Here is a 6,346-nt window from a genome sequence, read left to right on the forward strand (position 1 = left end):
GTACATGAAAGTGGAAAACAACAGCTGGGAGGGAGGGAATTAGGAGTACAAATGAACACCAGACCCAGCTGTAGATTTGCATTCTTTGACATCTGGTGCTGAGTAGACACTGGGGAATTCTGTGACAACATGAGATTTTTTGCATCTGTCAGCTAAATCTAGCAATTCTCTTTGGGACAATTGCATGGATGAAGTTGATCTCAGAGAGCTGTTTTGAGCCAGAACAAAACAAAAGAAGAAGACTATATCTGATTCGGACCTCAAATTCACAGAGCTGCCAGGTTGCATGAATTGGAATCACACATCTGTTCTGTAAGAATTTGTAAGACAGCTTCCATAAAACACCAAATTGTTTGATTTCAGGACTGCTTTGACTTGGGGCCACTAGAGCCCTTTGGTACATAATGAGAGGAGTTGAGAGTGTGTGCATGTGTTTGTCTGTGTGCACATACATGTATGTGGGTAATTCAGTTAAAGGACAAAGACCTTTACAGTTTAAAAACTGGACTTTCAACACTTCTCTGAAGATTATTGGAAAATCATACTAAATCCAGATACTCAAGGAAAAGAAGGGTTGTGACCATATGAAACAATCCCCTGATCTAAAGTAATCCTGCCCTTACCTTTGTACTTTTACCTCATTCCAGTACAGCTGACCCTTTAATTTTTTTTGAGATGAGAAAAAACCTTGTGCCTTACGCCAAACCCGTTTGTGGTTTACATACAAACAAAGGAGTGATAGTTTGGGCACCAAAGACATTTCACCTCATTATACATCGTAAATCCTCTTGTGCTCTCTTTATCATTGACATTATGTAGTGTTTGACACTACACATTGTAAAACATCACTGACAAATGAAATCAGATCACTAATTCATGGAATCTTGCATTAATCTGTGCTTCACAGTAACTGCCATTCTTAAGAAGGGAGCTACTTAATTTAACGGGATTCTTCTTCGTATGCCATCAGGATAAACACACACCTCATCTGAAAGCATTTAAGCATCCTTCCTCGTAACTCTGGATAACCAAGGGTGGGTGTAGACAGGCCAGGTGCTGTGAAGTCTGTGGCTGTGACCTTTCCACGTCAGACATCTGAGAGCACACGCTGCAGCAGCGCTAATGAAAGTGCTCTTTCTCAATGAACTCATGCTTCACAGTCCCTGCCATGGTATACTGCATAATCTGGGATGATGTAAAAATGATCTACAGTGCAGAAGATGAAATAAGACTACTTCCTTCCTCATCTTCCTCTCAGATAGGCTGCTTGAATAGCTTTTGTTTTGGGATGACCCTTGTTTCAAGTGATTTCTGCACAGAAAGGAAAGCAAAGAGCTCTTTACAGCTGCTGCTTGTAGATCATGTGTGGACTCTTCAGATATAAATCAATAGGACCATTTCTATGCTGTTGTCTAGTCCCCATTAGCTGCACACACTAATCAAATTTAAGCCATTTTCAGATACAGTGATCAAACAAGTTATTGTATTAGAATGTTGTTCTTCTACTGACAAGTGTCATTGTGCTATTGCCATGAATATCTGAAGAAATACTCTGAGCTGCTTTGGCTCCCAGTTGTCTCTTTGCAAAGTAATCTTTGTGCTACACATGGGGTGGCAAATGTTTCTCTAATACAACCCCTGACTCCTTTAATTATGGCTCATTACCCTGTGAAGGAAAAAAAGCAACTAAAGTTCTTAAATACCATATTAATGAAAATAAATGTATAAATATATATAAATATATATATAAATATATATATAAATATATATATAAATATATATAAATATATATAAATGTAGATATTACCTTAGCAGTGCTATAATGGAGTCTGGTATGCTGAATAAAAGTCCAAAATTTTCTAAAAATATAGTGCTGTAACTATGAAAGGGACACAGGTGGGAACTTACCAGGAGAAAATAGGCTTGGTTGACAACTTGTGGCTGACAAATGCTAAAATCCAATTTCTGAGAAATTCTCTGCTGGTTATGAATCAGGCATGAGAGAAACTTTGCTCCCTTGAGACAACTACGGAGTTTTTGCTCTGGATATAGATGCAGGTCCTTAAAAACAGAATGTATTTACAGACTGTAAGATGCATGCTATTTTTAATAACGATCCTCAACAAGCTAACAAGCTAACAAATATTTTTTGTTTATATTAAAAAGTGTTGGTATGTCTGTGTGTTTTTATTGTGTGTCTATGCATATGAATGCAATCCTTGCCCATACTATACAACCTTTGGGGGCCACAATAGGTGGTATTCAAGTCATGTAATTAATTAAGCCCAGGCCACCCTAAGGCACAAGTCCCAGGGTGTACACACATCAACCTTTCTAAAACTGGATCACTAGTTTACAACACTGACACGCCTAAGCAAGGGACTGACATTAACCTCGTGATAGATTTAAATCATTCCAGGCAGTCTGTTTTGAATTTCCAAATGTGCCGTACTGTTCTAATGAGTTAATTCATTTGGTATCCATTTCCTCCTGTCAGCTGCTTTTGGAAAATAAATTGTGCATTGTTATCTTAGCCTTGTCTATCCTATTAATGGTTTAGGAAATGCAGCTGAAGATTATCTGGAGTTTTCTATGGCAGAGGTTGACCTGTGACAATGTAATGATCAATCACATCTTGAAGGAGTCAGAAACTGCAAAATCGTTATTTTGTTTTCTGTCTACAGTGTAGTTTTCTAAAAAAAATGTCTTCCACCATTTGTGCAGAGGGGCAAAAACAAAAGTGTTGTCCAGAATTTCTGAAAAACATCACTTCAGTGTTTAAATGTCATCCACCCAATGAGGGTAGATATAGCAATATACTACAAATCCCACATTTCCCAGCAGTACATTAGAAGTCTTTGCAGTTGCCTTCTTGTTAGGTGTTAGTGATTATATTGGCAATACCCAGATGGTTTCCAGTGCTTCATGGTGCCCTGTTAGGCTAGGTGTGAGTGGGGATGGATGTAGTGCTCCCACCCCCAGCATCTGACAACACCAGACTCACAAAAGAAGGACCCTGGTGATACTCAGATGCTCTTCTCCTTCAGCTGCATGGCACTGCCTTCACCTGTCAAATCCTGCCCCCTGCTTCCCAACACATGTTAAAGATGGCACTACTTGTATCCTCTAATTCACTCTGGTGAGAGGCACTGCTTTTAACTGGTCCTGCCTGAGTTTAGAAAACAAAGCTACCCAGGGTGTCTCTGATTCCTGTTGAAGAGCTGGAAAAACTTCCACAAGAGACAATTCCTGTCTATTAATCTATTAGCTGGCAACAATACTCTTCCCTGCTCTTTCCAACCCTACCACCACTTCCAAAAACCCAGTTTTTCTTTACACATCTTCCTCAGTTTCCTAGGAAGCATTTCAAATCTTCTCTTCTATGATTATTCCAGCAACTAATTTTTAGAAATGCCTAGATATCTTTTCTCCTCGGTGTTCTGGCTGTGATGCCCATGTCAGCTTTTTGCACTGTGCTGTGTGCTAACCCCACTGCAGCACACAGCACAGCGTTACTCATGCCCACACTCTCCCTTCTCTCCAAACACAATTAGATCATCTCAAAATATCCGTACTGCTCAGAGGCTCTAAATCTGATGTGAGGGTTCACAGATTAATTTAGCACAACTAGTTTACCTTGGGATTTAAACAAGCTACTATTTTTACAGCCCTGAATCTTTTTGGCTGTCCCTGTGCTGAAGTCCTATGCTTCCCACAGGATCTATGGGAATAAAAAGTGTATAAAAAGAAAAAGAAGCACAAAATTCTTAGCCTTTCAGCCCTTCATTTCCCTGTGACTTTCAGACAGTTCTGACTTGCACACTGGAGAGACTCAGAGTTATTTTTTTTTATGAGAAACAGATTGAATGCACAGGTTTTCATTGATCTCAGTGCAAGTGAAGTTCACCTCTCTGAAGAATCCCCAAAGAGTCTAACACATGGTTCCAGGAATAGTCAGGACCTTGTACTTGAGTCTGTTTTCTCCTGTACTTCCCCTCTTCTCAGCAGGTGGTGGAAAGACCTCTTTATTTTCCCTCATTACTCTTTTCATTGCTGCAGATGGCTTTGACCATTTTAGCCTTACTTTAACTTCAGCCACCAAAGCGGAGCCCTGAGTTGCCCTTTAATCCTGAACTAAGGGCTGAGCAGGAGCAGAAGCTGCTTACACAGTAGTGAGGAAATCCATTCTCTGAGAAGGAATTCTCTACAGCCTCACGTGGCACTGCCTGAGCACAATCCTCACCAGCACTGATGTGATGCACAAAATTGAGCTGGCCCAAACAACTTGCGCCCTGTGCACATCTGAATTTCCATTTTCTCACAGTGTTCCACAGTGAGCATAAAAAACACCTTCCCTTCTCTGGAGGTGCTGGTGACTCTTGGATGGCTCTGTGTACCTTGTGTGGCCTGCATGGGCCTGGCTTTTTACTGGTGTCTGTGGATAGCTCATACTTCCACTGGTGCTGAAGAGCTGCAGCTGTGCAGCTGCACATCTGCATGATACTCCAGGGAGAAATGGACCACAGTTTGATGTTCATAAATAGCCTCTCAAATCCAGGATCTGTGAAAGAAAATGCTGTCAATGTTTCTATTTCAATTGTATCCTTGTTTTTAGAAAATTATAACAATAATAAAAAATGTCCTGTGTTCTCTGTAACAAAAATTGGTGAAGACCCAGTGGAGTCTTCAAATTGCATCAAATATGCATCAAATATGCCAGCAGAGAATTTGGACCATGAAGGGAAAAGAAGTCTCAGTAACGTTTTACTCTCAATACTAATATTTATTTTTCTTATTGCCAATACCAAAAAATAATTTTCTCTGTTCAGAACTTTGACTGCAATTTTAACTACCAAGAATATAGCTTTTCAACAGAAAAATAAAGAGTAAATGATGACAATTTACAATAACAATATTACTTTAGCCTTAATTTTCAAGTGAAAACATTACTGAACTAAATTTCAGATAGCGTTTTATTATGTGCAAACCACTGTTGATATAATAACTTCTATTTTAGGTTGCTAGCAAAGAAAAGAACAATGTGACCCATTTAATAACTGGCTCACAGAAAAATATTAGCAAGCCATTTATCATTTCTATTTAATTTTGGTGATAAGCACCTTTTGATAGAAATGTTTCTTTGTTACAAAACTAACAGTAGTATAGGATATATTTGACCATAACACACATGCTTTGCAATGGTACTGAGAAATGGACTTTCTGTTTGTTGCCAATTGCTTGGAAAATAAATTAAAAAAGGGAAAATTCTCACCTTTGAGTTCTTTAGCAGATGGAGCCTGATTTTTGAAATCTCTGATTAAGAGGCAAATCACACACAGCAGGAGTGTTGGATACAGCTAGAAAAAAACAATCCAAGAGGTCTCTAGAGTGCATTGAAGGACAGTAATGCAAAAAATATTACAAAATTAATAATAATAATAATGATAATAACAACAACAATAATAATACTAAAATTTCTGATACAGGTGACTGAGGAGGTGAAGAGAGGAGATGCTCTGCAGGATCTGATTTTCACAAATTAAGATGAACTGGTTGGGAATCACAGAATCACAAGGTTGGAAGAGACTTTCAAGACCATCAAGACCAACCCAGCTCTAACACCTCAACTAAACCATGGCACTGAGTGCCACATCCAGTCTTTTTTTAAACATATCCAGGGATGGTGACTCCACCACCTCCCTGCTCAGACAATTCCAGTGTTTTATCATTCTTTCTGTAAAAATCTTTTTCCTAACATAATTTCCTAAATTTCCCTTGGCACAGCTTAAGACTGTGACCTCTTGCTCTGTCAGTTGTTGTCTGGGAGAAGAGACCAACCCTCACCTGACTACACCCACCTTTCAGGAAGTTTCAGAGTGATAAGGTCACCTCTGAATCTCCTTTTCTCCAGGCTCAACAACTCCAGCTCTCTCAGCCATTCCTCACAGGGTTTGTGTTCCAAGCCCCTCACCAGCCTCGTTGCCTCCTCTGGATGCACTGAAGCATCTCAACATCCTTCCCAAACTGAGAGGCCCAGAACTGGACACAGCACTCCAGGTATGGCCTCACCAGTGCTGAGTACAGGAGAAGAATGACCTCCCTGCTCCTGCTGGCCACACTACTCCTAATACAAGCCAGGGGCCGTTGGCCTTTTTGGCCACCAGGACACACTGCTGGCTCACGTTCAGTCGGCTGTCACCAGTACCCCCAGGTACCTTTCTGCCTGGGCACTGTCCAGCCACACCATCCCCAGCCTGTAATGTTGCAGGGGGTTATTGTGGCCAAAATGCAGGACTTGACACTTGGACTTATTAAACGTCATCCTGTTGGACTCTGCCCATCCATC

At 40.3% G+C, this 6,346-nt stretch overlaps 1 long non-coding RNA gene across 1 annotated transcript; it reads right to left on the reverse strand.

Annotated features, from left to right (window-relative positions):
- Nucleotides 1-1,918: 1,918 nt before the first annotated feature.
- Nucleotides 1,919-5,358, reverse strand: LOC148185053 (uncharacterized). The gene is made up of 3 exons (XR_015773295.1): nt 5,273-5,358; nt 4,398-4,561; nt 1,919-2,061 (listed from the first exon to the last, which is right to left on the reverse strand). It is a non-coding gene; the product is annotated as an uncharacterized LOC148185053 (long non-coding RNA).
- Nucleotides 5,359-6,346: the final 988 nt, after the last annotated feature.

Source organism: Pseudopodoces humilis, chromosome 1, assembly GCF_049639895.1.
Source record: "Pseudopodoces humilis isolate 2021_Gansu_Grassland_sample_001 chromosome 1, ASM4963989v1, whole genome shotgun sequence".
NCBI classification, from domain to species: domain Eukaryota; kingdom Metazoa; phylum Chordata; class Aves; order Passeriformes; family Paridae; genus Pseudopodoces; species Pseudopodoces humilis.